The sequence below is a fragment of the Equus asinus genome, chromosome 20 (assembly GCF_041296235.1).
Source record: "Equus asinus isolate D_3611 breed Donkey chromosome 20, EquAss-T2T_v2, whole genome shotgun sequence".
In the NCBI taxonomy this organism is placed as follows: Eukaryota; Metazoa; Chordata; class Mammalia; order Perissodactyla; family Equidae; genus Equus; species Equus asinus.
The window spans coordinates 48,104,129-48,124,618 of record NC_091809.1 but is presented as its reverse complement, the minus strand read 5'-3'; the positions used below and the strand labels follow the sequence as shown (position 1 = coordinate 48,124,618).

At 51.2% G+C, this 20,490-nt stretch overlaps 1 long non-coding RNA gene across 1 annotated transcript in view; it reads right to left on the bottom strand.

The window, feature by feature from the left end:
• Window positions 1-15,287, bottom strand: part of LOC123279044 (uncharacterized) — a 68,628-nt gene extending 53,341 nt beyond the window's left edge. Inside the window, exons 1-2 of the long non-coding RNA XR_011495683.1 lie at window positions 15,139-15,287; window positions 452-644 (exon numbers count right to left, since the gene is read on the bottom strand). This is a non-coding gene — a long non-coding RNA (uncharacterized lncRNA). The remainder of the gene's footprint in view (window positions 1-451; window positions 645-15,138) is intronic.
• Window positions 15,288-20,490: the final 5,203 nt, after the last annotated feature.

Sequence of the window (20,490 nt, the reverse complement as noted above, 5' to 3'; positions counted from 1 at the left end):
CTCACATGATTACGGAGGCTGAGAAGCCCCAAGATCTGCAGTCAGCAAGCTGAAGACCCAAGAAAGTGAAGGGTGCAAGTTCCAGCCTGAAAACAGGAGAAGACCAATGTCCCAGCTGAAGAGTCAGGTAGGAGAAGGTCCCTCTTATTCAGTCTTTTTGTTCTATTCAGCTCTTCCACTGACTGGATGAGGCCCACTCATTTAGAGAGGGCAACATGCCTTACCCAGTCTACTATTCAAATGTTAATCTCCTCCAGAAACACCCTCGCAGGCAAACCCAGAATCAAGTTTGACCACATGTCTGGGCACTGCGTGGCCCAGTCAAGTTGACACATGAAATTAACCATCATAAACATCTACAGCCATGTGTCACTTAACAACCGGGCTGCCTTCTGAGAAATGCATCATTAAGCAAGTCCGTCATTGCGTGAACATCATAGAGTGTACTTACACAAACTTGGGTGGCATAGCCTTCTACACACCTAGGCTATATGGTACTAATCTTATGGGAGTATCACCGCATATGCGGTTCGTCATTGACGGAAATGTAGTCATGAGGCACACGATTGGACTATGTGTTGGATCCAGGAGCAAAGCAGCAACCAAGATAAGCATTCAGTCCCTGGCCTCCTGGAGCTTCCAGTCTACAAGGAGATAGACATTAAAAACATCATACAGTAATTCACTGTGATCAACAGAATTCTAGGACAGGCCCCATGATCTCTGCCCCTGGTGTTATGTCCTGTGTATCCCCTCCCCTTGAGTGTGGGCAGAACCCATGACTTGCTTCAACCCATATACTATGGCAAAGGCGATGGCATATCACTCCATTGATCATATTACTTTACATGGCAAAGGTGAAGGGATTTTTTTTTTCAGATGTAATTAAGGTCCCAAGTCAGCTGATTTTGAATTAATCAAAAGAGATGATCTTGGGTGGGCCTGACTTAATCTGGCGAAACCCTTAAAAGAAGAACTAGGCCCTTCTTGAGAGGGGCACTCTCCAGCTGGCCATGAAGGAGCATGCAGGCGTGTTGTGAATTGTCTCTGGAGGAGGGCAGCCTTACGGGCCGACAGCCTCAGGCTTACTGCCGCAATGAACTGAATTCTGCCGTCAACCTGAATGACCTTGGATGAGCACCCTGAGCTTCAGGTAAGAACACAGCCCAGCCAACACTTTCATTGTAGCCTTGTGAGCCTCAAGCGGAAGACCCAGTTCAATTTCTGACCCACAGGAGCTTTAAGATAATAAACGTGTGTTGTTTCAAGGAGCCAAAGTTGGGGAAATTTATATGCAGCAATGGAAAACCAATGCATTCACTCGCTCCAGATATATTTTAGAGAAAAGAGCACTGAGGCCCAGAAAAGTGAAGGGAGTTGCCCAAGGTCACACAGCTGGTTACTGACAGAGTGGTAATAACTAGCACTTCCCAATCTTAGGGATAACACCGTGGAGCACACACAGGTAATAACTATATGATAACCTGTTAGCATCCTTGTTTTACAGATGAGAACCTGAAGGTAAGGAGGTGAGAGAACTCCCAAAGCTCACATGGCTAGAAAAAGGAGGAGCTGGGATTTGGGCCCAGACCTACTGGCCTCCAGTCCTGTGCTCCCGACTTGTCTGCCTCCAGCTCTACAAATGCGCTCAAGTGCAGAGGGGCGCTGGGGTGGGGGCCGCAGCTCGAGCTCACCCCTCACTAACAGCTTATTGGAGGACAGTTCCCAGACGTCTTTAGTGACTATGTGCTGGGACCTAAACCCACACACCTGAGTGTCATGTCCCCAACCCCTCCCTCAGCAAACAAGCAGAAGACACAAGCCCTCAGGAGAACAAAAATGCAACATTCGTCCTGTCTCACAATTGCATAACACGTAGCATCTCACAAGGCACTTTCACAGATCCCGGCTCATCTGAGCCTCAGAACGGCCCCGCGAGATGGGCAGGGCACAGGCAGAGCTACACGATCTGCCCTCACAAAGCCAGAGAACCAGGAGAGCTGATGGTGTCAAACTGAAAACCGACAGGCTCCAGATCCACGAAGAGCTGATGTTTCCGTTGCAGTCTGAAGGCAGGAAAGAACGAATGTTCCAGGCTTGGAATAGCTTGAAGGGGATCAGGCAGAAGGAGTTTCCCTCTACTTGGGGGAGAGTCAGCCTTTTTGTTCTATTCAGGTCTTCAACTGATTGGATGAGGCCCATCCACACTAGGAAGAGCAATCTGCTTTATTCAGTCTACTATTCAAAGCTAATCTCATCCAGAAATATCCTCAGAGACACCCCCAAAATAATCTTTGATCAAATGTCTGGATAACCCCTGGCTCAGACAAGATGACACATAAAATTAACTATCACGTCCACTAAGGGGATGCTGCAAAGATGTGGGCAGGTTAAAGGAAACTGACAAAGGATAGTTAATCATCTCAAGGTGAGCAATAGGAGAGAGCCATTGCCACTCCTGGGCTGAGGGGACCTGGGAGGGAGCAGTTGTCGAAACCTGGATTCAGTAGTTGTGGGAGAGGAACGTGAGACTGGAGCGGTGACCTTTTAGAGAGGGATGCAGACAACCCAGGGCCCAGCAGGGTGGGGGCAGGGGAAATAAGTACTTGACCTCACTCTCCTCCTGCCCGCCAATCTCTGCCCTGGTACCTTCCATCAGCAAAGCCAGCAGAAAGGGAGCCTCTTGATACAGTCCAGGCAGACTAGCCTCCCAGGGCCCAGAGCAGGGCAGAGAAAGGTGGAGAGTGGCTCTGGAGGGGCAGCAGGAAAAACACAGTGCACTCATTACAGGTGAGGACATGAGAGCTCAGAGCAGTGAATTTCAGAAGGACCAACTAGCAGAGCCAGAACCAAACTGGCCTTTCTGTCCTGGGTGCACAATTCTCCCCAGTTCCTCTTGCTTCAAGTATACACCTTTCTTCCTCTACGATGAGGCATGAACTTCTTTGGGACACTCAGCCTGGGTATTGATGGGCTTCCTCCTTATCTGTGAATCTGGTCAGGACCCAGGCTCTGCATCTCCTCCTCAATGTGGCTCCCTATTGCCCTAAGACCTCCCCACTCTTGACTCTTCACCAAGCTCACCTCAGTTCTCCCTTAGTCACTCCAGCCACTTAGCTTCTTTCAGTTCCTCAAAGGCACCAGTCTTTTTCCTGCCTCTGAGCCTTTAAGAATACTCTTCCCTCTGCCAGTAATACCCTTCCTCCCGTTCTTCACCTAGTTTCCCCCAAAATTGCACAGCTAGGAAGTCAGGAGGCAGACCGTGGAGTTCAAGCTCTGACTCTGCTCTACCTCAGCCTGGAGTCCAGCTCCCAGACTCACCGTGGGGATGCTGCTCTTTCTCTGGGGGGAGCTTCCTTGCACCTCCCCAGATAGCTTCCCACCCTTTGTGGTCCAGCGCGGCCCCTCCTCCTTCTCTGCACCACCTCGCAGCCATGTGGGCAAACACCCTCCTCTCCCCAGGCAGGGGACGCCCGATTTGCATAACTTAATTAAATTCTGCATTCTAGTTTTCGAAGGAGCAGGCCTATGAAGGATGCTGAGTGCATGGTCTTAAGGCAAATCAACGCAGATGATGAAAGAGCCTATTTCGGTTAAGCAAATTATGAGGAGGCGGGCGATGTCCTCACTCTAATAATTTCCCGTGAATTATTTATATGGAAACTGCAATTACATCGGGCAAAACAGTGTTGTGTGCATAAAGCTCACTTAATTACCCAACCACCTGTTGGGACACAGGGTCTTCCACCCGCCCATTTCTTCTTCCAACAGGTCCTTCTTCTGGGAGAGCAGGGGCCCCGGGGCCCTGAGGCAGGCAGGGCTGGGGGGAGAACAGCAGCTGCGAGCTGGGGAGAAGAGCAACCTAAGCACTCAGACCGGAGTCCCCATCCTGGCTCCTCTGGTGCATCCTGGAACTAGACCCCTTATTCTCTAGGGCCTGAGCAGAGCCTGGCCCATGAGTGCCTCCACTTCATCCATGAAAAGGAGACAGGAAGGTGAGGAGTAAGAAAGGGAAACGAGAGAGGAAGGGAGAAGCGAGCCCCACACTCTTCCCAACAAACCCTTTAACCGAAGCAAACGAGACTGCTTTCATCAGGGCCCGGTTGTTTAACTGGAAATGAGGGTTGCCATGGAAACCATCCTGTCACATAGTATTTCTTACCACTTGCCAGTGGCAGAGGCGTTGATGTGTAGAGGAGAACCCCGGCTGGGTGGGGAGGGTGGGCAGGTGGCGGTGATTGTTGGTGATCCATTTGTTGAAACACAAGTCACATAGGCCAGTCCCTAACCTGGGGCACCTCGAGTTCATCTCTCCCTTTCCTGGATCAGGGGGTGGGGTGTGGGGTAAACATCTCCTTCTACTCACCCTCCTGGGAGAAAAACATTGTAAATGTCAGAAATGTGATGGAACTGTCAAAAATACATGAAGTCGGTTATATAATAAATAGTGAAACATACGTTCTTCTTTGTTTGGTGACTGTAAAATCATGAAATTTCTTTAAGAGAAAGTAAAAACAAAGAAAGAATACGACCCCTGGGAGAGGTTGGAAGTGAGTCATGCACGTTTGTCCCAAGATTGGGGGACACAGCCCTCCCTTCACACGAGAATCTTAGCCAAGGTGGGTCCAGGGCCCAGGCAGTAGACGCGGGTCTGGTGAAGAGGCAGGCAGAAGGTCAGCAATGCTCTAGACTGGAGGGGAGAGGACGTGTGGAGATCAAGGGCTGCCTAACAGTTCCTGGTTACTGGAAGTTGCAGGGGCCCCAGAATCCTGGGTTCTAAGCCCATCTATCACTCACTACTGTGTCACCTTGAGAAAAGGGTTAACAGAAAGAAATTTTGGCTAGCTGTGAAATTCAGATACAGCGATTGCAATACCCTGATTAATCTCACAATTAGTGACACACATAGTAAGTGAATAAAAGAACATTGTATTTAATTGTTTAAAATAACGATACTAGCTCACATCTGTGTGGAGCGCTAACTACATACTAAGCACTATGTCGAGCTTTATATGCATCCATCGCGAGTCCCATTTTACAAACAAAGAAACTGAGGCTGAGGGAGGTTAAGTAGTTTGCTACAGCCACAAAACTAGAAGTGACAAAGCCAGCCTTCAAACCCAGATCTTTCTGACTCAAAACTCATGTTCTTACTGTTGGAAAAAAGTTGGGGGATCAAAACCCAAGTTGTCGGAGAGTCAAGCTCCCGGTCCACGTCGCTACCACAGTCCTTCTCCATCCGGTCTAGAACCAGCTGCTTAACAGGGGTAAAATGGAGTGTTTTTTCTCCTTTAAAGATTTACCATGTATAAATGTATGAGAATATTAAAGGCAACAATTAACTTTATTGGAAACCTTATATTCTCCAGCCTCATTAGAGCTGCCAACAAGATCTATTATTAGCATTACTATGCAGATACTGTAATAAAAAGGGTATTTAAAGTGGATAGTTTGGCAATGAAATAAAATAGCTTTTCTCTCTCTTTCTTTGCCTTTTTAAGATATATGTGTGTATCAGGGATGGTCTGGAGCAAGGCAAAAGCCTCGTGGGACCCGAGGACTGAAGAACTCACAAAATACCCCTGTACCACCATTGCAGACAGCGAGAGCAGTGGGGGCTGCTTGGAGGTCGGCAGAGCCCTCCCGGCCTCTCAGGAGGATTATCTCCAACCACAGCTTGGAAGAGCAGAATTTCTGCAGGGGAGAAGACCCTGCTTGTTGGAGCAGAAATGTGCCATGGAGTCCAGCTGCTGCCCTTGCATAGTTGTGAGCATCTAACCCAACCCCTTGTAGGAGCGTCGGCCTCTTTCTTCTCAGCCTCTCATCTCAGAGATGGTGTAAACTCAGGGAATGGTCCTGCTCGCCCTTCCTTCTCTCTTCCCCTATTTACCCCACATCCCTGCCTTGGGTTGAGGAAAGTCAGAAATAAGAGGAGTCTGCCCCCTTGCCTTCTTTATCCTGGCTTGCTTCCCCTGCCAGCTCATAAGCTAAGTGCCTTTCTCGAGCTCTTATCTCAACTCAGAAGGCTTCCTGGACGAGGGAAGAATCTCTCCCAGGCCTTTCCCAGAAACATGTGGAGCACGGGTGCTCAGGTTTTTCATTCCTGGGCCCATTTGTTTTGATAACACAGAGAAGTCACTGCCCTCCCTCCCAAGGCACCTGTTCCTCCCCGCATGCACTAAGAAGTCTGGATGGGTGAGCCAGGAGGGGTGCTAGGAAGCACTGCTGGACCTGCTGAATGGAAGCATCTCAGCTTAATTAAAGGCTGAGTCCTCCCCTGAGGTTCCGGCTATGTGAGCCCCAACCCCCACCTCCATCATCACACTTACGATTATTACTCTTTTTACTAATGCTAATAGTTACCATTTATTGCGTGCCATGTATTTACTCATTTAATCTTCACAACCGCCCTGTAAAGTAAATACTATTGTTATCTCCATTTGGTAAGTGAGGAAGCGGAGGTTCAGAGAGCTGATGGAACTCACCTCAGCCATCGTCATTGTTGGCTTGGACCTCCGCTATAGCCTTCTAACCAGTCTCCCTACTTCCATTCTCGACCCCTGCAATTCACTCTACATAGAACAACAAGCTGTAAACCTGGGGAACTCATCAGCTGTCTTTGTGCCCCAGGGCCTTTGCATTGGCTGCTCCCTCTGTCTCAATAGAATGTTCTTCCTCCAGATTATCTCTTCATCATTATTCAGGTTTCCACTCAAAGAGGGCTTACCTGACCACCTTCCCAAGCATGCACTTATCTATCCTATTCTATCACTCTACCACCACATGTCCTTTACCACCACATGCCTGGAATAGTACCTGGCACATAGTAGGTACTCAGTAAATATTTCTCAGATGAATGTTGGCAAACTCGCCCAAGGTTACATGCTCCAGGGTTGGAGCCGAGAGTCAGATTCAGTACGGTCTGGTCCTTAACCACATGGTGTGTATGTGTGAGGCTGAAGGACGAGTGGGATGGGGCTTCCCAGGGCCACTCACAGACGACTCACCAAGAGTCCAAACGCAAATCCTTCACAGGACCTGCCTGGGGGCCCAAGCAGAGAGAAGGCCAGGAAAGGACCGACCCACACCGCAGGATGACAGTGAGCCCCAGGAAGGAGGGAGAGAAGAAAGGTTGGGAGCCCAGTCCCAGGGCGCCGTTAGATGACGTGGTGAGTGCTAGACTGAAGGCCTGGGCCACCAGGGTGAGCACTGCTGACCTATCTGAACCCACTCCGGGCTGCCAGCGCTCACCATTCCCAGATGCTAACCACTGACTCTTGTTGCTTCCCCCCAAGGGAGGGACCTGGACAAGTGCGGCAAGCTGCAGAGATTCCTTGGGATCGGGTCTCATAGCTGGATGCCTGGTTTGAAGGGGCAGGCTCCATGGATCGTTTAGGTCCAGACTTCTCTGGGAGGACCCTTTTACCCTAAACACCAGAGCTCAGGCTACCTGACGCTTGCTCTGCTCTGCCACAGCGCCTGAAGATCTCACACACTCATCTCCTGCACCCACGTAAAACTAGAGGTCCCTTGCGCCTTCGATCTGTGACCTGGGGCAGGCTGTCCTGGCACTTTCTTTCCCTCTACACTAAAGTATCAGTCATGTCAGCAATAATCATTGAGCTCTCACTATTGACCTGCGGGGGACAGACAGAATGCAGAAAACACAGTGCCTTTCCTGGGACGTCCACAATCTAACGAGGAGAGAGAACGCACACAAAAACGTACACTCAGCCGCCTGAGAGCGTGGGCTACCGCAGACCAGACAGACATACATCCAAAGCCTGACTCAGCTACTTAGAATCTGGTCAATTGTTGTGAACCTTCTAGTCCCACGTTTCCCATTTGTGCACAGATAACAGTGCACATCTCCCCCATGCATGTCCCCCCGCACTGCTGTGAGAGGGAACGGCAGGGTCCTTTGTGCGGTGTCTGCAGCTGCGTGCTCTATAAGTGGCAGCAGGAGTGGGGTAGCAGTAAGGGTAACCATTGTTAGCGGAAACAACCCACAGGCCACATATTAAGAGGTACAAATTAATTAATTTCAGGCTAAAGCAACGCATAAATGCATGAGAAAAGACCATGACAGAGAAACGTCATTGAAGGATGTTGCAGGGGCAGAGTTCTTGGAAGAGAAACATTTTGAAGCTAGGAGATGCCTCACAGAATATTAGCAATGTTATCCCAGCGGAGGCTTCAAGGGGTGGTTTCCAGAACTTCTCAATTTTTTTGAATCACGGCACAGAGAAAAATGGTAACAGCTGTTCTGCACTTTGGAGCAAGTGGCACTGGCTACTCCCAGCTGGAGGAGACCCGGCCAGGGGCCGCCCCCACCCACCCAGACATGTGGGGGGCTCCCCATTTCAACCCACTGGCTACCTACCTGAGGCTCACCTGTTGGCGGCAGCACACCTGCTGGGAAGTCCAGATTCGGAACAAGCTCACCCACTGACAGATGAGAAAACAGATTTGGGGAGCAAAAGTGACTTGGCTGAGGTCACACACTTGGGCTAGCACCAAGCCGAAAACGAACGTCTCTGTACTATGTTGTCTGCTCTTAAAAGATGGGAGGACACCAGGTCATGGGAGAAGGTCAAGGAGCTCATTCAGGGTCAGGGAGTTAACTAGTGTTAATGGAGGAGACCTGACCCAATAAATAATGAGGATAGCAGTAGCTAGACCGCGCATCTAACGCATCTCAGACCTGCATTAAGTGCCTTGTCTCGTTCAATGCTGGTCACCTGAGATGGTACTATGAGGGCCTGGGAGGGGGCATAGTGTTAACCAAGTTGTTATGCCACCTTGGATGAAAGCTTGGGGAGGTCCCTCTCCAGAATGCACCCATCACACTCATCTGGAGCAGGAAGCAGGCTCACCTGCAGCCTTGGACCTCCACAGCCAGGGCCAAAGGAGAGAGCTCCCCAAGGAAGGAATGACAGACCCTGTTCCTTTTAGCTGGAAGGAAGCCCCCACCCCATTCTCCTCCCCTACCTTCCCTCCCTGCTGCATCCATGGAAGCAACCTTTGAACTTGGCCCTGCCACCTTGCCCACATGTACCCTTCTGCAGCCCATCTCCCAGCTAGGAGGTATGTCAGTATCACACACTTTACCGGTTAGGGTCACTGGCCAGTACTCTCTGGGCATCAGTAACCTCAGGGAACTGAATCATAGACTCCCAGATTAAGCACAGATTCGCTTGGCACAGCCTAAGGCCCAAGTCTGGCCTCTCCCATCAAGAGCTGTTAAGTCCCTGACTGGCCAGACCACCCACCTTGGTCCCAGGGCTTAGATGCACCTAGCCTGTTCTGGTCAAACTGCCCTCTCAGTTGCCCCCTGACAGCCTCCTGTGCCAGCCTCAGAGCCCCTCCTCCAGGACCTCTTTGCTTGTGCCTTCCTGGGCATCCCCACCCTTGGCTGAGTCCAGCTTTACCAGCAGCCCCCACCTCGAGTCCCACCAGTGCCTCACCACCGTGAGGGCCCTGCCTTCCCAGATGCCACAGTCAGCCTTTGACCTTTGACAGAGCCACCTAAACGCAGATATCACATTCCAACTGCATGGTGGAAATAGGAGTAAAATCCAAAGTCTTTAGCTTGACTTAGGAAGGCCTGCTGCGTGATCTTGACGTGCCCCTTCCCACCGCCGTCTCCTGCCACTTCCTCTTGCATTCACCCTGCCCAACACACTGACTTTGGTTGTCGTTGCTTGGTTTTTCGAGCATATCAGAGCTTCCTACTTCAGGGCTTCTGTGCAGGCTGTTGCTCCCGCCTGGAACACTCCTTGCCCGTATTTACCTGCCCCTCCTCCTGCAGATCTGAGCTTATATACTGCTCCTTCACATGAGATGCCTCTGGCCCCCCAGTCTAGCGAGTAACCCCCACTCTGCTTTCCTTTCTCCTGTCACCCCGTTCTGTCCTCCATAACACTTATAAAAACCTAGAATTATATATTCCTTCTCCCCCACTCCAAGGCCAGCTCCTTGAATATAAACTGCATCTTCTCGTTCTCCATCGTCTCCTTGGCTGGCACAGTGCTTGGCATATAACTAGGTGTTTATTAAAAATCTATTGATTGAGAGACTGAATGAGTTAGACGTCCTGAATTTCAATTCCAACCTTGCTGCTGACTAGCTGTGTGACTTTGGGCAAGTCACTTCCTGCCTTGGGACCTCGGTTCCTCCTGGATCAAATGTGGATGGAGAGGGGAAGGGTTGAAGTCAACCCTAAGGTTCCTCCAGCTCTGCTCCTGCCTTAGCCAGGTGATCAAGGAGCCAGCACTAAGGGAAGAAGCACACCAAATCTGAGGCAAGGTCTCGCCTTGCCCAGGCCCAAAGAGAGGAGCTAGCAGGCAAGAGGCTTAAGAAATACTTCCACTCTAGGAGAAGTCACTCCCACCAGCATGAACAGCCTTACCGGACCAACCTGAAAGGGAGGCAGCCCCAGGGCTGGCAGGCCTTGGGTAGAGCCCCTAAGACCCCAGTGGGCCGTGGTTGGGGGCCCAGCTGGGGGCCTATAGGAAAAGTGGCCCCAAGCCTTTGTCCAGTGCTGGCTGGTGAACAGAGGTGGCCTGCGTCCCCCCGTTGAACAGAGCTCAGCACCTCACGGAGGAGAGCACCTTGGGATTTGCGATGGGCACCGTGCTTTTCATCAGAAAAAGGAAGCTGTTTAATCTGTGTTTTAATTTTAAATGACTCCACCTGAGACTAACTGCTCCTGGCCCTCTCATCTCCCAACCCAGTACTCAATGCTTCTTTCAAATTCTATTTCTGTGCAGACAACCCCCTGGAGGCCGAGTCCATGGCAGGGCATCCTCCACTATTTTTCACTTTGGGCCCCCACCCTGCCAATCTCTGCAAAGTTCCTTGGTGCAAAGGCAGCTCCAAAAGCCATGCTGGGACACCCCATTCACTGTCTCACTGGGATCCTGGGCACTCTACTGGTCCACCTCCCACTCCAATAGGGCATCTGAGAGGCTCTGAAGCTCTCAGGGCCCCCAAAATCTGGGCTCCCCATTTACCTCGTGCCACATGCACCAGTTTGTCCCCTTCTTCCATAGCCTGACTCTAGGAGTTCCTTTATCCTGCTGATGTTTGGGGCAGACGTGGCCTGTAGGGTGTGGGCTGGGCCCAGAGTAGGAGTAACGTCGCAATAAGGTCTCCTCCATGTTAGTCCTCTAAGCTTCAAACGTGGGCCAGACCTCAAAGCTTGGTCCTGAACGGTTGCTGTGGTTCCTGCCCGTGGTTTCGCCGGCCACCATGGTTCCAGGAGGCCCAGGGTCTTAGACACAGTTTTGACTCTCCAAAGATCTTCCTTTCTTTCTCCATAATCGATTCCCACAGCACCCCGAGCAGTAGCCTGCTGTGGCCAAAAAGCCAGGGAGTAGGAGTAAAGGGCCTGATGCTGCCCCCTCCTCACTGTGAGGCCTCTGCCCCTCCTCCATGGAAGGAGGAGGTTGGGCCAGATGAACACTAGGTTTCTTGGTTCTAATCTTCTAGAGAGGCAGAGCGGGTGTGAAGAATCTCATTTTACAGAAGATGAAACTGAGGCTCAAATCGCAGAAGTGATGTGCCTGAGATTCCTGAACAGTTGACTCACACCTAAGCCTGGAATTCCCTCTCCAGAACCCTTTTCTTAAGATATTGCCATGGCACCCTAGGAAGCTAGTGGCTATCACACTGGACAGCATGGATACAGAACATGTCCATCACCACAGAATATCATATTGGACAAGGCTGGTTTAGAAATGATCTTCGTCCACATTTCTCCCCTTGATTGGGTTGAGCTCCTCAAGGATGGAGCCTCAGCATCTTCATCTTTGTTTCTCTGGTGTCTGGCACTGTGGCCGGTATCAAAAGTGCTCAACATTTATCAGACGGATTTGTTTGTTGGCAGAAAGTCTTGCCACCCAGGTGGGACCTGGGTCCAAAGTTCAGGCTGCGGAACAGTGTGGTGGAAAGTGGAGTCTGCATGGGATGGAGAGACTCCATCTCAGAGGGGCCGTCCAGAAGCTCAGCTACTGGGACGGAAGTCTCACTAATTCATCTGTACTCTACAGGGACAGGGGAGGGGAGCACCTGGTGCCCAATGAGGAGGGAGCAGGCAGGAAGGGGCAGACGCCACCCAGGAGGGAAGCCAGCAGAGGGCGCCTCCTTCCCCACCGCCAAAGATAGTTCCGGCTGGGCAGCTGCCTCGTTAGCACCAGGAGGCAACCCTGCTAATTACCAAACCCAAACTTGGGATTTGCATTTTTATGAAATGCTCACGCAGGAGGCAAATCTTTTTCTTTAAAAAAAAAAAAAAGAAAGAAATCAAGATGGATAGGGGGAGAAAAAGCTCATACCAGTACATACTAATTCAATCTAATCTTGGTCATTTCAGTTTCCATAAGAAAGTGCTTTCATAAAGCTACAAAGCTAACATCCATAACTCTCCAGTTTCCCCAGACAGGATACCTCTGCATTAAGTTTCCCATTTATCTTCGGAGATGGCAAATCATCCATTTATAATGGGATCTAATAAAGCGAGCTGCCGTCACAGTCCCAGCTGCCGGAACGCGCCTCAGATCCAGAGACGCCGCTTTGGGGCCCACGACTGTTTCATCTTGTTGGGGGCTCCCTGACTAGGTTTGTCCGGGTACCCAGGGCCTGGGACAACAACATGCCCAGTTGTGGTTGTGGTGGCATATGTGTGTCGGGGGAAGGGGCATGGCTGTTTGAGAAGTGGGTACCCTACTCCCACCAGCCTGTCCACATACATCCCTTCCTTGAGAAGCGAAGATGAAGACCAGTGGGGAAGGAGCTGGACCTGGCCCAAGACTCATTCTTTAAGGTACATAGAGCTTACTATAGAGATGACAATCTGGGAAGGAACAGGGTTTAGCAGATTGATTCCAGAGGCTCAACTGAGCAGGCAGAGATGAGGTCCCACTGTCACAGAGTGGGCTCCTTGGGAAGCAGCCTCTGACGTGGAGTTTAGCCAGAAGGGTGTTTATTAAGGGGTGCCCACGAGATCCACACTAGCGGAAAAGCAGGATAGGAGGTAAGCATGGGCAGAGGGAAGAATGCTGCTTTTATGCAGACCAACAGCAGCCTCGGCCAAACCTGTAAGGAGTTCTGGAGCCTGGAACGGCCCTTCAGAGCTGTCCCCTATCCAACGGAGATGGCCAGGCCTTCTTATTCCTGCGTCAATCTGTCATTGGATGTGGGCCACCCCAGGAGGGGGATAAACTTGGGCAGGAAGCTTTCTGCAGCTGAAGCAGTCTCTGAAGGGGCCAATTGCCGAAGTCTGTGTGCTGACCACTTTGCTAGCAGCTAGGTCAACAAGTCCTTCACGGAAGGAGGACATGGGCAGCACATTATACAGTGTCCACCACCCGTACTGAACAGCCTGCATCCCTCTCCCCTCCCCACCAGAAGATACGGTTTAATCACCCCACCACTGGGCCTATGGTGCCTGGGCCTTGTCAGGTAGCAGGCAATGCGCCCCACTTGCTGCCTGCTCAGTCCTATGTCCTGGTCTTTCTCTGGCCAGGTGACATAGAAAAGCCTGCTCCCAGGGGCATTAATTCCTTGGCACTTCCAGCCTACTGAGTGGGCAGCAAAATAAACTCTGGGGCCAGAGAAAGCTATCAGGCAAAGAACTACAGGTACCGGCAGTTGGCAGTTGCCCAGCATGCAGCAAAGAGATAAGCGCTGGGGAACCTGGCCAGGCGTCCATAACCTGCCTCATCCCCTCTCTGTATCCCCTGTGTATGCCTATGTAGCCTCTGCTCCTACTCTTCCAGTGATGGGGAGCTCACTACCTCACACAGCAGCACATTCCATTGCTGGGCAGTTCTAGTCATCAGAAACGTATTTCTCTGGTTAAGCTAAAATCTGTTCTTTGTCCAGTGTTTGTCCAGTACGTTCCACTAGAACAGGGGCAGGAATGTCCATCTCTATGTTTCGCTGCTATATGTCCAGCATTTAGAAGGAATGTCTGGCATATGCTAGGCTCAGTAACTATTTCTTGAATGAATGAATGCTTGTATGCACAAATGACCCCTGCCTCCACAGAGTTTACAGCTCTGTGCTGTTCCTAGTTGCTTTTCCACTTCTTCCCTGTGGGGTCGGGTCCTCATTTTCCCCACGTGTTTAGGTACATTACATGGTGCCTGGAACAAAGCTGAGCTGAAGTGCTGGAACTCGTCCATTCAACAAGCACTTGATGAACCCCCACTGTGTCAGACACTCCTTCTAGATGCTCTGGGCTCCGGCCCTCAGAAGAGTAAAGTGTTCAGGTGGAGGTAGAGGGCAAAAAGCTACCAGCAATTATGATGATGTTAGAAAGAGGTCCGAGGTGTTGAATCAGGCACGATGGGCAAATGCACACACATTCACTCTTGCTCACAAGTCACCAACCCCTTTCATGGAGCCAACTTGCCCAATGCAGATGTTGAGGCTGGACAACCCATTAAACAAGGTTCTTAGGACAATCAACCACCTCAGCTCTCGTCCAGCCCCCTCAGGAGAAGGTACAGAGGGTTTGATGCACAGACCCCAGGGCACCATTCCTGCTGCCCATCAGGTCTGGGGGAACTGGGTCCTCACAGCCCCTCCCCAAGGAGCTGTGGCCCCCTCTGCCATTCGTATTTCCTTTGAAATGTCTCTGTGTGCAGAGTTGGTGGGGGAGTGGATTAGCTGCCCTCCCTGAAAGCTGCTCTGACGCCAGGAAGAGCGAGCTCGAATCAGCAGGGCGAGCTAAGCTTTCTGCCTGGAGCCTCGGGCTTAGCGGTGCAGATTACAACAGCAGGTGACGAGCCACGTTAGCCGCGGCTGTGGAGACTGTGAAAATCCTGTTACAGGGCAAAGGCGTTTTAGCTACAGCTCCAAATTTCAAAGAATGATTGAGTTGGAACGTGGCAGGCAGGAGGCATCCAGGGACCGAAGTTATTTGACTTAAACTGAGAACCGGGCCTGAGGGGGCTGCTGGGGTAGAGAATTCCAGAGGGACCCAGGGGTGCCACCCATCCCCCAGCGTCCCCTGGGTAGAGCCTCCACCCCCCGCACACACACACCCTCCCTCCCACCCGCCTCCCGTCCCTCCCTGCCCATGCAGAAGCAGAAGGAGCTTCCATCTGCCTCAAATCCCGTCTTCCTCACCACTCTGTAAGCTCCTGGAGATCAGAGCGCGTGGTTTCTTCAACCCCGCCGGGCTTAGCACGGCTCCTGGCTCCCGTACATATTCAATAAAGTTTGCCGAATGATCGATTGGCTACCGCCTTGAAGCCACATCTTCCTTGCCTTGTTCTGCCTGATTTTAGATTTGCTTCCCCCCTCACACACACTCCCCACTGAGTGCTCCTGGAAACCCACATCTTTTATGCAGCCATCCCTGGTTCCTTGGAAAAGAAGTGGCGCCTGGCTAGCAGACCCGAATCTGACTACAAATGAGGCACTGAGGAGGAAAAGATTTTAAAAACCAACCTAGGAAAAGAATGAGCCTCGAGTATTTGCTTTGCCCTATTAGTTGGGAAAGCGATAAAATCGCAAGATTTAGAGTCCCTTCTAGAGTCTTCGAGTCCAACATCAGTCACGACCCCGGGCATTGGTCCTAATTTGCTTTTAATGGGAAGTAGCTTGAGGCCATAGAAAGAGCATTTGGGCTTGGAGGCCATCAGGGATCTGGGTTCAAATCCTAGTTTTCCAAGTCACTTAAGCTTTCTGAACCTCTGGAAAACTTCCCACCTCAGAAGCTATGTGTTGAGACAACGTATATAAAGAAAGTTCTCAGCGGTCAGCACACAGGAGAAATTAATCAAATCATAACAGCGTTGTTATTGCTGGAATCACAGTTCTCCATATGGTAAACCTGAGCATAGACCTGCACACCTAAGGAAACCCCGTTTACAGAGGGCATGAGGTCCCTCCATCTGATTTGATCTTCACAGCAACCCTCTATGAGGTGAGTGATTATTATTCCCCTTTTACAGACAGGAAACTGGGTCTCAGAGAAGTAACTTGCCCAGGGTGGCTTGGCTAGAAATACCAAAGCTGGAACTGGAACCCAGGTATTGAGGCCAGAGCCAGGAGCTGTTCCCCATACCAGGGTACCTCCCAGACAAGATCAACCAACTCTCGTAGGGGATGGACCCAAGGCGGGGATCCTTTGTCTAGTAGACAAAAAAGATGGGGGTGACTCTTTCTCTCCTCCCTTCCTGTCTCCCTCCTTCCTTCCTTCCTTCCTTCCACCAGGCAGTGATTACATACTTGCCATATGCTCAGCCCTCTAGTAGTGAATGTGGGATATAAAAGATAGAGACGATCTGGTCCCTACTGAAGGCAGCTTACAGTCCAGCTGAGGAGATGAAACGACTTTCACAGGAAGTAATTTCAGAGCATGGGCCACATTCCTGCAGGAGCATGATGGTACTTGAAGAAAAATGCACATGTGGGTCATAGGACCAGCACAGGCACTGCAGTGCTACAAAACAAGGAGGAGAGAAGGTCCAGGGCTCAAGAGACCCCAGAATGATGAAGGGAGGATACTAGGAGACAGGGTTCTGGGGCGGGAGCTGAGCAAAGACGAAAAGGGCTGCCCTGGAAGAAGAGAGAGGTCCCTGTCTCCGCAGATGTTTAAGGAGTATCTGGGTGATTAACTTAAGGCCCCTCCAGCCCCAAGATTCTTCAGATTAATGATGGTTCCTTCAAAGAGTCCACTGTAAGAGAAGCAAAGATCCAGAAAGGTCAGCTCACGTTCTCTTCTCTCCTGAGCAGGGCGCAGATCAGCTGCTCCCTGGCTCAGCTTAACACAGCTTCAGGCTTCTCATCCCACATAAGCTGCCCCCCTCCAACTTCTAGTGCCAGGCTCCTCCAGGCCAAGATTTAGAGGGCCTGTCGCGGTTGCCTTTCTCTCCACGGGAAAACAAAGGAGAAAGCGCGCGGAGACCATCTGAAAATCCCCTTGTTTGCTTTCCTCTTCCGAGTCACTGCAGAACATGGGCTGGCGGAGTCCCAGACAAACAGGAAGCCAGGCTCCACGTCTGCTGTGCCCTTTGCAAAGGCGCCCGTGCACACCTCCTCCCTAGTGCAGCCCTGCTCTCGCAGAACGGGGGAAGAGACTGCAGACCGACCGGGAGGCACTCTGGGGCAGCTGGCCACTTGTTCCTCCACCTTGCCCTTTCCTCAGTGCCACCAAAATGAAGGAGCCTTAGACTGCCTGGTCTGGGCTTCCTCATGTCAGCTGAAAGGCTTTCATCCCCGGGATCTTGGAGCTGGAGAAGGTGGCCCTTGGCAGCCATCTCCTCCAGCCTCCTCCAGATGACACAGCTCAGCAGTGTCAGACCTGCAGTGCCTCCCTTTGCTGGCTGATAGCTGCGCTGTCTGGCCACCTGGGTGGGACTAAATTACCGTGTTTGGAATTCTGGGAAACCTGAGCGTTGCCCCCAACCCTGAAGCAATACAGAACCTGCACAGGCACATGACATCCCCAGGTGCAGCAGCAAGAAGAGGTTTCGAAGTACACTAAAGCTGGATTCACATCCTGCCTCCTGCAGTTGGCAGCTACATGACTCTGAGCTGGGGACATAAACTCTTTGTGGATCAGTCTCCTCGTGGTTGAAACTGAGATGGGATTTGTCTGTGCTGCGTTTTCAGGCAGCTTCAAGGACAGGATGCATGCAGGGCCTTTGGCATTTAGGTAGCCCCCTTTGCCTCCTTCTCTGAGGCCGCTGGTAGGGGTGGGGAACAGAGATGGAAATGAGCTTCCTTATTTCCTTTCTCCAAAAATCTCCAAAAATGTGATTCTCTCTCTCTCTCTCTTTTTTTTTTTTAGGAAGATTAGCCCTGAGCTAACTACTGCAAATCCTCCTCTTTTTGCTGAGGAAGATTGGCCCTGAGCTAACATCCATGCCCATCTTCCTCTACTTTATACGTGGGACGCCTACCATACCATGGCTTTTGCCAAGCTGTGCCATGTCCACACCCAGGATCTGAAGCAGCGAACCCCAGGCCGCCGAGAAGCGGAATGTGCGAAATTAACCGCTGCGCCACCGGGCTGGCTCCCTAGGATGTGATTCTTATTGGTTCCAGCCACCACTCCCTGTGATTCAGCCAGAAGCAGGGAAGGACATGGCAGGGAGGGGCCGTGTCATTTTCTCTAAGATAGAACCAAGCACAGGCCAGCCAGCATCCCCCACCCTCCCCAGAGCAGCACTGAGATTTCCAGCCAGGCACCACAGCTGGACATGCTGGAGAGAGGGAGGGCAGGGCCCGGGCTGGGCTGACGTTCCCTCTGGCCCAGTTAAGACGTGGGGAGCTGGCAGCTCTACTGTGCAGGGGCAACCTAAAGGGAATCAGAGGCATCTTCTCGGCGGGGTACTCAGGCCCCTTCCCAGGAACAGTAGACTGGGCCAAACACTTTGAGCCCCCACTGAGGGGCTGACCCCTCCCCTACAAGGTCAGATAAGGAGGACCAGGCTAATGGGGAACAACAGAAAAGAAGTGTGATGATTAACTTTGTGTGCCACCTTGACTGGTGCCAAGACATTTGATCAAATATTGTCCTGAGTGTGTCTTGAGGGTGTTTCAGGATGAGATTAACATTTGAATCAGTAGACTGAGTAAAGACTCCTTAATGTGGGTGGGCCTCATCCAATCAGTTGAAGGCCGAGTCAAAGAAAAAGACTGACCCTCCCATGAGTAAGACAGAACTTCTCCTGCCTGACTGCCTTTGAACTAGGCTTTTTTCTGCCTTCGGCTCAAACCAAAATATTGGCGTTTCTTGGGTCTCAAGCCTTCAGACTGGAACTACACCATTGGCTCTCCAGCTTGCCCACTAACCCTGCAGAACTTAGGACTTGTCAGCCTTCCTAATTGCATGAGCCAATTCCTTTTAATAAACCTCTTTCCATGCGTATATGGAAATATATCTATACATATGGAAATGTATATATATAAATGGAAACACATAAATATATATGAAAATAGAGATATATATACACATACACACCCTATTGGTCCTGTTTCTCTGGAGAACCCTTGCTAATACAGGCAGAATCCTACTCAATATCTGAAAACCTGTTCTCACATGCTGAGTTGCCCAGCCAATAGGATGGGAGTGAGACAGGAAGAAAGCTCCCCGTCCGTGGATGCCAGAAAGCAGGGCCCGAGCCAGCATCCGTGCACTCGGATGGAGGTGAGTTCTACACTTTCCACAGACCCTTCCACCTCTCAGAGTCTGTGATTTTAGGACAGAGACAGGGAGGCCATCATGCAGCCCTTCTTCTCTGCAGACATCGGCCAGGATGGGCAGAACCAGGGTAAAAGGCGCCATGTGAACTCCACCTTCTCCATAAGCATTTCCTTTGTGACCCCACCGCCCCCAACCCGCTTAGACCACATGGCAAGTAACGTGGGTTCTTCCAGCTCCCAACTCTGTGCTCTCCTTGCACCACGATGCCAAGAGCTGCATGGAGACGGTGAGGAGGAAGGTGGGCAGAAGCCCTGGAGAGACCCAGAGCTCATCGGGCACAGGAGCAGAGACAAGAATTCGTGGTCGGCTGAAGGGAATGAAGAGGAGGCCCGGTACCCTTACCCCGTGCCCCAGGTCTGTAACTCAGAAGGCCGGCATGGCTGGAGGGCCTCCTGAGAGCAGTGGAGGCCTGCCTCTCTCTCTCCAGAAGGAGATGATGGGAGAACGATAAAGATATAAGGGGCTACCTAATCTGGAAAAGAAAATTCTGATCTTTGTGTACTTTAACTAAAGATTTCAAAGGAAAACAGCATTTCTCTCACTTGAAATGTTTTTGGAATAATCCTATTATGAGGAAAAAGTGTGGGTAAAGGTTTTCTCCATGGCCGTGATGGCAAGTTTGGAATGAAGGAGACTCTAATTCCCATTCGTCTCTCTTCTTGTTCTTCTGCATCTCTCTCACTTCTCTGACTCTCCCCACATACCCCATCCCCAAATCCTCTTCGAATGTGCTCCCTCTCACTCTCTGGCTGGCTCTGTCCAGACGTCTCCAAGAGACCTGCAATGGCTGCCTGAAGGCTGTGGTTCCTCACCTCCGCGACCAAGAGACAAGTCAGCCAGGGTGGCATGGCCCTCGTGGGCCAGCTGATGATATGGGAAATGGCAGCTGTAAGTAAAGCTGGCAACTCAAGAGGAGGGACTGCTGAGCGGAGCCTGGGGTGCCCTGGGTGTCCTGGTCTCAGAAAAGGGAGCCGCCGAGGGGACTATTCCCATCCCTTGCCCTCAGAAAACCAAGCAGACCCGTCAAGGAAGGAGAACATTCTCGAGGAGCCATCAGCCTCTTTTCTAATGGATTCCAGGGTGGCAAAGTGAGCTAGGTGAAGCTGAGTGTTATGGGTTGAATCGGGTCCCCCGAAGTTCATATAACTCCCAATACTTCAGAACGTGACCTTATTTGGTGATAAGGTCTTTACAGAGGTGATCAAGTTAAAGTGAGATCACTAGGGTAGACCCTAACCCAACATACCTGGTGCTATGGACTG